This window comes from Pan troglodytes, chromosome 1 (assembly GCF_028858775.2).
Source record: "Pan troglodytes isolate AG18354 chromosome 1, NHGRI_mPanTro3-v2.0_pri, whole genome shotgun sequence".
NCBI classification, from domain to species: domain Eukaryota; kingdom Metazoa; phylum Chordata; class Mammalia; order Primates; family Hominidae; genus Pan; species Pan troglodytes.
The window spans coordinates 91,486,380-91,495,505 of record NC_072398.2 but is presented as its reverse complement, the minus strand read 5'-3'; the positions used below and the strand labels follow the sequence as shown (position 1 = coordinate 91,495,505).

The window sequence follows — 9,126 nt, the reverse complement described above, 5'->3', positions numbered from 1 at the left end:
GGTGCCTCGGCCTCCCGAGTAGCTGGGACTATAGGCACGTGCCACCACGCCCAGCTAATTTTTGTATTCTTAGTAGATACCGGGTTTCACCATGCTGGCCAGGATGGTCTCGATCTCCTGACCTCGTGATCCACCCACTCGGCCTCCCAAAGGGCAGGGATTACAGGCATGAGCCACCGCACCCGGCCCCATGCTAAACTTAACTCCATGCTCTTCCCCCTGGATGCAACTCTACTGGCAGAAGGGTTTATGAACAAGCATACGCCTTCCCCTGTGTGGAGATTTAAGTGGGGAGGGAGTGAGGGAGTCTAAAGTTCCAGAGCAAATTTTCAGAGACACAAACAATTGGGGCATGGGTTTAGATGTAAAAGAACTAAAAACAAAAGAACAAATGTATGAGAGCTATATATTTACAAGGAGAGGCTTTTGGTGGGAAGAGATCCTGTCATTCTCAGCCTTGGGATTTGTTTAGTAAGAGAGAAGGGCATTTTCCAGATTGTAGAGGCCTATTCTGAGCCACCTTTTATACTTAACTACTGAGCCTGGGCAAGATGCTTGCAGTCTTAGGGCATATGGTTTTGTGACACGACTTGTGGTGGCTTTGTTCATAGGTCAGTGGTTGTTTCTATAGAGGCAGGACTGTACCCATGAATGTCAATAAGCAAAAGGCACAAGAACCTTGTGAGGGCCTTCAAGATTGCTGCGAAGCCCTTGTAAGCAGGGACAGACAAGGCAAGGGCTTACGTATGGGCAGTAAGTGCTTGGAAGGACACAAGTGCTGCCTGGCAACAGAACTTTGGGGGCTGCAAGATGGTTCAACAGAGGCCCACAGTAGGCACAGTCACATTTTCTAGGTAGTCATAGCTGAAGCAGATAGTCTTTTGTTTTGTTTTTTTTTTGGGGGGGGGAGGGGCAAAAATAGAAATCTCTAAAGCATTTTTAGGCACTGGTGACTGGAATAATATTTTTGGCTCCAAGATTCCATGTATGCTACAAAACACCAATGAGAATCTAGTTTTAAATTGCTAGAATGAAGCCTAGAAAAGCTTCCCATATCTCAGTCACCCCAAATCTCACCCTGCTTTCAGGTCCAAACAGCAAACTGGATGGATTACTCTTGAATTCATGTGGCATTCTCTCGGCTCAAGGGTGGAAAACATTTAAACAATTACTGACATGATTACATAGTTATTGTAGGTGGCTTAATTTTTTAATTCTTTCGTATAGAGATGGGGCTGTGCTCCCCAGACTGGTCCTGAACTCCTAGACTCAAACAATCCACCCACCTCTGCCTCCCAAAGTGCTGGGGCTACAGGTGTGAGGAAACACACCTGGTCAGTTATATTTTCTAACTGAACTAAATGTAAGTACAAGGTGAAAATATTCCCTAGGAGACAGTCTTCTTAGGCCAGTACAATTCCATATCAAGCAGAGGTTGGTCTGCTCACTTGAGAGAGTAGATGCTGTGTCACATAAGAGGTCCCTCACTGAATTCAGAGCTGAGGTGTCAGGAGCACTTCACTCAAAGAGGAAGTGAAAATCAAGATGCTTTGAATAGACTCAATGGAAAAGAAAGACACAAAATGTTATTTTAACATAGGTTCCTTCAATGTCTAGTTTATTGAGAGTTTTTAACATGAAGAGATGTTGAATTTTATTGAAGGCCTTTTCTGCATTTATTGAGATAAACATGTGGCTTTTGTCTTTAGTTCTGTTTATGGGATGAATCACATTTATTGATTTGCATATGTTGAATCTTGCATCCTAGGGCATAAGAAACCCACAGCCAATATCATACTGAATGAGCAAAAGCTGGAAGCATTCCCCTTGAAAACTGGCCCAAGACAAGGATGCCCTCTCTTACCACTCCTATTCAACATAGGATTGGAAGTTCTGGCCAGGGCAATCAGGCAAGAGAAAGAAATAAAGGTATTCAAACAGGAAGAGAGGAAGTCACACTATGTTTGTTAGCAGATAACGTGGTCCTATATCTAGATAACCCCATCATCTCAGCTCAAAAGCTTCTTAAGCTGATAAGCAACTTCAGCAAAGTCTCACGGTACATAATCAAAGTGCAAAAATCATGAGAATTTCTATACACCAACAGTAGACAAGCAGAGAGCCAAATCATAAATGAACTCCTACTCACAATTGCCACAAAAAGAATAAAATACCTAGGAATACAGCTAACAAGGGAAGTGAAGGACCTCTTCAAGGAGAGCTACAAACCACTACTCAAGGATAGCAGAGATGACACAAAGAAATGGAAAAACATTCCATCCTCATGGATAGGAAGAACTGATATCATGAAAAAACAATTTATAGATTCAATGCTATGCCCATTAAATTACCATTGACATTCTTCACAGAATTAGAAAAAAAAATTTTTTTAATGTGTGTGGAACAAAAAAGAGTCCAAATAGACAGGACAATCCTAAACAAAAGGAACAAACCTGGAGATATCACACTACCTGACTTCAAATTATACTACAAGACAACAGTGACAAAAAAGCAAGGCACTGGTATAAAAACAGATACATAGACCAATGTAACAGAGTACAGAGCCCAGAAATAAGACCACACACCTAAAACCATCTGATCTTTGACAAACCTGACCAAAACAAGCAATGGGGAAAGGATGCGCTATTTAATAAATGATGCTGGGAGAACTGGCTAGCCACATGCAGAAAATTGAAACTGGACCCCTCCTTTCACCATATACAAAAATTAATTCAAGATGGATTAAGAACTTAAATGTAAAACCCAAATCTATAAAAAACCCTAGAAGAAAATCTAAGCAATACCCTTCAGGACATAGGCGCAGGCAAAGATTTCATGACAAAGACACCAAAAGCAATTGCAACAAAAGCAAAAATTGACAAGTGAGATCTAATGAAACTAATGAGCTTCTGCTCAGCAAAAGAAGCTATCATCAGAATGACCAGACAACCTACAGAATGGGAGAAAATATTTGCAATTTATCCATCTGACAAAGGTCTAACATCCAACATCTACAAGGTACTTAAACAAATTTACAAGGGAAAAAAATAAAAAACAACCTCATTAAAAAGTGGGCAAAGGACATGGACAGACACTTGTCAAAAGAAGACATATATGTGACCAACAAACACATGAAAAAAAGCTCAACCCTACTGATCATTAGAGCAATGCAAATCAAAGCTACAATGAGATACCATCTCACACCAGTCAGAATGGCTACTATCAAAAAGTCAAAAAACAACAGATACTGGCAAGGTTGTGGAGAAAAAGGAAAGCTTATACCCTGCTGGTGAGAGTATATATTAGTTCAATCATTGTGGAAGACAGTGTTGTGATTCCTCCAAGACCTAGAGGCAGAAATACCATTTGATCCAGCAATCCCATTACTGGGTATATACCCAAGGGAACATAAATCATTTGATTATAAAGATACTTGCATGCATATGTTCATTGCAGCACTATTCACAATAGCAAAGACATAGAATCAATCTAAATGCCCATCAATGATAGACTGGATAAAGAAAATGTGGTACATATACACCATGGAATACTATGCAGCCATAAAAAGGAACAAGATTATGTCCTTTCCAGGGACATAGATAGAGTTGGAAGCCATTATTCTCAACAAACTAATGCAAGAACAGCAAACCAAACACTGCATGTTCTTGCTTATAGGTGAGAGCTGAATGATGAGAACACATGGACACATAGAGGGAAACAGAACACACTGGGGCCTGTTGGAGGGTGGGGGGTGGGAAGAGAGAGAGCATCAGGAAAAATAACTAATGAATACTAGGCTTAATACCTGGGTGATGACATCATCTGTATAACGAATTCCCATGACGCATGTTTACTTATGTAACAAACTTGCACATCCTACACATGTACCCCTGGAATTCAAATAAAAGTTGGGGAAAAAAGAAACCACTCAATTACAAAGTAGGGCATCCTCAGAAAGCAGGAGAAGGAATGCTGCTACCTCATATGTGATGCTTGCTTATACAGGATATTAAAGCTAAGAATAGTGTACTTTATTATAAAGGCTTGTGATCAGCCTGTGACAGGCTATAAGTATTTTTTTGTTGCTATGTAATTTTTGATTTCAGTAAGAATTTACAAGTGTACTACTATCTTTGAAGTGAAACTTATTCTTAAACTAAAAATGCTTTCTGTTCTTAAAAAAAAGGCACAAAATTAATGGTTCCCACCCATCCTTAAAATAGTAAATGCTTTTAGTGTCAATGTTAACCTTGTGAGTGCTGTGAGTTTCCTCACAACTGAGTTTAAGTTTAAAGGCTCTGAGTCCACTGGCATCAACTGGCACCAACTGACTGGTATTCTGCGAAGCTAAACAATGAATTTCTTTATCTACTTTTCTTTCTTCATATGTGAATGAATCTCCATCAGGGTCTGTAGAGACATTAAATAAGGGTTCTAAGAGTGTAAGCCTGCTTAGTATTATTGCTCTAGAATTGGGGGTTGGCTTTCTAGAATTCAGTGGCTATGGGGCCTGTGCTGTGATAATCTTTTATCCCCTATTAATCCTTTGAACTTGTTAAAACTGTGGCTCATGAGAGTCTTGGCACTGAACCAACACAATCTCCAAGGTTCTGAAAGAAATGATTCCATTCAGCTGTGAGACAGTACAGACAGCAATTGCTTAAACAAACTTAGCTTCATCCAGACATTGAGAACTTACACTTAGTTGAGATTAAGCAGAATATAATAAATTGGGGGTCAGAGGTTACTTTAAGTTCTTAAAGACAATTTGATTTAAGGCTTTAGTTTATTTGGATTTTACTGTGTCTGGAATTTTTCCTACAAAACGATTTAATCTTTGAACTTCAATTTCTTCCTAGGGATATCAACAAGGGGAAAAAAAGGCTTGTAGTAAAAATTTGTGGCATCTCGACATTGTTATAATTTTGCTATTGGAGGATCTCATTGTTTAATCTTATTGCAGAACCTCTGAACTGCTTATTGGACTTAATTTGGCATGAAAAATATAGGGCAAAATTTTAGCCTTGGATTCCAATAGATATTTGTGTTATATAGCTAACATATTTTTCTGAATTTTCTTGAAAAATTCTACACCACTGCCCACCAGTGGTCCCATGAGGATACCCACAAGGGCAGGGTTTGTCCTGGGGAGAAGCTTTGTGAACATGGGTGACAACTTTCGGAAATTCTGATAGCTACTGTTGGCAATATAAAGAGAAATGAGATAGGATCCCTAAAAAAAGAAAGTATACAAGATTTTATGAAGAGTGATAGATATGATAAAGTTGTATACACAAATTTCCATGTGAAAACCAAATATGAAATAAGTACCTTATTAAACAAGGTAGTAACATGATATAAATGTCAAAGAAAAGGTTCCACATGAGTGGAGAGACGAAAGAAAGTCATAGACATTGCACGAAACCCAAGTCGTCAGAGTCGGAGTCATACTCCAAGTCGTCGATGAAGGTCTAGTTCTGTGGGTAGAAGAAGGAGCTTTAGCCTTTCCCCAAGCCGCCAGAGCCACACCCCCAGCTGCCAGAGAAGATCAAAGTCTGTGGTAAGAAGACGAAGCTTCAGTATCTCACCAATCAGATTAAGGTGATCAAGAACACCCTTGAGAAGAAGGTTTAGCAGATCTCCCATCCGTCGTAAAAGATCCAAGTCTTCTGAACAAGGCAGACCATCCAAACGTCTAACAGATTTGGATAAGGCTCAATTACTTGAAATAGCCAAAGCTAATGCAGCTGCCATGTGTGCTAAGGCTGGTGTCCCTTTCCCGCCAAACCTAAAGCCTGCACCTCCACCTACTATAGAAGAGAAAGTTGCTAAAAAGTCAGGAGGACCTACTATAGAAGAACTAACTGAGAAATGTAAAGAGATCACACAGAGTAAAGAAGATGATGATGTAGTAGAGAATAAACCTCATGTTTTGGATGAAGAGGAAGAAGAACCTCCCTTTTATCGTCATCCCTTTAAACTCAGTGAACCCAAACCCATTTTTTTCAATCTGAATACTGCTGCAGCAAAACCAGCTTCACCAAAAAGCCAGGTAACCTTAACAAAAGAATTCCCTGTATCATCTGGATCTCAACATCGGAAAAAAGAAGCAGATAGTGTTTATGCAGAATGAGTTCCTGTAGAGAAAAATAGTGAAGAAAACAAAGATGATGATAATGTTTTCAGCAGCGATTTGCCCTCAGAGCCTGTGGACATCTCTACAGCAATGAGTGAACGGGCACTTGCTCAGAAAAGACTCAGTGAGAATGCATTTGACCTTGAAGACATGAGCATGTTAAATAGAGCTCAGGAAAGGATTGATGCCTGGGCTCAGCTGAACTCTATTCCTGGCCAGTTCACAGGAAGTACAGGAGTACAGGTTTTGACACAAGAACAGTTGGCCAACACTGGGGCCCAACCTGGATTAAAAAGGATCAGTTCTTAAGAGCAGCCCCGGTAACTGGAGGAACGGGAGCCGTTTTGATGAGGAAAATGGGCTGGAGAGAAGGAGAAGGATTAGGAAAAAACAAAGAAGGCAATAAGGAACCCATCCTAGTTGATTTTAAGACAGACCGAAAAGGTCTTGTTGCAGTAGGAGAAAGAGCACGAAAGAGGTCTGGGAACTTCTCTGCTGCAATGAAAGATCTGCCAGGCAAACATCCTGTGTCTGCTTTGATGGAAATCTGTAATAAGAGAAGGTGGCAACCACCTGAATTTCTATTGGTCCATGATAGTGGCCCTGATCATCGCAAACGTTTTCTCTTTAGGGTATTGAGAAGTGGAAGCCCTTACCAGCCCAGTTGTATGTTTTTCTTGAATAGGAATTGATAAATGGAAGTGCTTACCAGCCCAGCTTTGCCAGCCTTAATAAGAAGCATGCTAAAGACACAGCAGCTACTGTGGTTCTTCAAGCAATGGGTCTTGTACCAAAGGACCTCATGGCTAATGCCACTTGCTTCAGGAGTGCCTCACATAGATAGATTGAGGTTTTACAATAATCATTTCAGATAATTTTACTCTGCCTCACAATGTGTTTCCTCTTTAATGTTGTAAATATTTGGCAATTTGAGACATTGTGTAAAAAGCAATCTGTAGAAACATCTCCAGGCTTTGATTTTTGTACCATGGAAATTGTATTTAACCATACAGGGTTTTGGTATGTTTATATTGTTTATCTTAGTGATGTATTTGTTTAAGTGGCTAACATCCAAACGATTGTTTGAAGGCATTAGAGTAATCTTCAGTGTGGAATGTTAAATAACGCTTTTATACTGTATTTTGTACTATGATGTAACTCCCCTTCCTTATGGCTAGCCTACTGTAACACTTGCCTGTAATCAGTGAAGGGCTGTGCACCTTGTACTATTTCACAATGGGTTCTGCTGGACAGATACTGGGCCAGTGTTATTGAGGTGATCAAGCAAGAGCTGTTCCACAGGGCTAAAGCAACCATCTCCCCTCAAAATTTTGTAGAGGTTCTAAAAAGAAAGGGTATGAGGTGTGATGATCAGCACTAAGTCCTGCATTCCTGTTAAAGCCACTTGGGTCATAAGAAGGGAGTAAAAAATGAAGTCTGACTAGAATTCTACTATTGCTGAGGCCAAGTACATTTAGTATGGCATCGAGTTGTGATATAGTTTTACTTTGATGTGCATTTTGAATTTCAGCTACACCTAGATAGACATAAAATGAGAATTAAAATGCTGTAACCAACTTATCTAATAAAATTGGCAACCAGCCACTATTCTGTTGACTATGAGAAAGTTAAAGTTTATGTTAATTTTTAGGGTCTGATAGGATATTTCATGTGTATTACAGTGGTATTCATATGCTATGTTTCTAAACTTTATTTTCAAAAGCTTAAGGCCCAAATACTAACTTCTCTGGAATAATAAAATTAAAAAAAAAAGAAAGTCATAGACATTGCATGGCCAGATAGGGTAGAGATCTAACCTCACTTGTACTTCATCTTAGAATGAGACATCCCGGCTTTATGATCCTAACAACATTTGAAAGCTTAACACTCAATAGAATAAAATGCAAATAGAATAAAATTGTCTCTCCCCTACTTCACCTCCCTCTTATTTTCCTCTCCCTTTATATTGCCCTTTTTGATTCAGACAGCTGGCCATAATGTTCTATTAATGAGCTAAAATACAGTATGAAGGACACACACAGATGGGACAAAAAAGCAGAATGTACATGTAGAGCCCAAGTGCAAAGACACTGCAGCTTTGTTTTACTCACTGCAAAGCTCTGGAAAAGACTTGAAAGTAGCTAAGTTCTGCCTTAGGGTCAAATGTCCCTTGGGAGTCCAAATGGTGGAGAAAATACATCTGACTTCAAGCCCACATAAAGTGGGCACAGAATGGTTAAAAAGCAAAACCTTGAACATCTACATAAGTGAAATTAGATTTAGTTTTATTACACACAATGTGGAGGCACTTGACACCTCTGTGCAGTGGTAGGATTATTTTGAGATCAGATGTTTTTCAGAGCATTTGATTTTCCCTTCATTAAATAGATGTCTCTCTTTAGAGCCTAGACCAAAATAGCCAACATTCACTGAACATTATCATTCATGTGTTTAATGGTACCTCCAGATTAACATATTCAAAATTGAAGCAATCGTTTTTTTTTTTTTTTTCCGACACGGAGGCTTGCTGTCACCCAGGCTGGAGTGCAGTAGTGTGATCTTGTCTCACTGCAACCTCTGCCTCCTGGGTTCAAGCAATTCTCCTGCCTCAGCCTCCCAGGTAGCTGGGATTACAGGCATGCACCACCAGGCCCGGCTAATTTTTGTATTCTTAGTAGAGATGGGGTTTCACTATGTTGGCCAGGATGGTCTCGATCTCCTGACCTTGTGATCCACCCACCTTGGCCTCCCAAAATGCTGGGATTACAGGCGTGAGCCAACACGCCTGGCCTCTTTTTTTTTTTTTTAACTACATGTACTCCCTCAGGTGTCACCATCACCATTTACTCAGATGCTTAAGTCAGAAACCTGAAAATCATGTTTGATTCTTTTCTATTATAATTCCCAGCTGTACCATTGCTGTTTGCTAAAATTACTCTTGACTCCTTTAGTTTCTCTTTTTATTGTCATGGCCCTATTCCAATGTCTCA

At 39.8% G+C, this 9,126-nt stretch overlaps 1 pseudogene; it reads left to right on the top strand.

The window, feature by feature from the left end:
* Positions 1–647: 647 nt before the first annotated feature.
* Positions 648–7,415, top strand: LOC100614521 (protein SON-like; annotated as a pseudogene).
* The last annotated feature ends 1,711 nt before the right edge of the window (positions 7,416–9,126 follow it).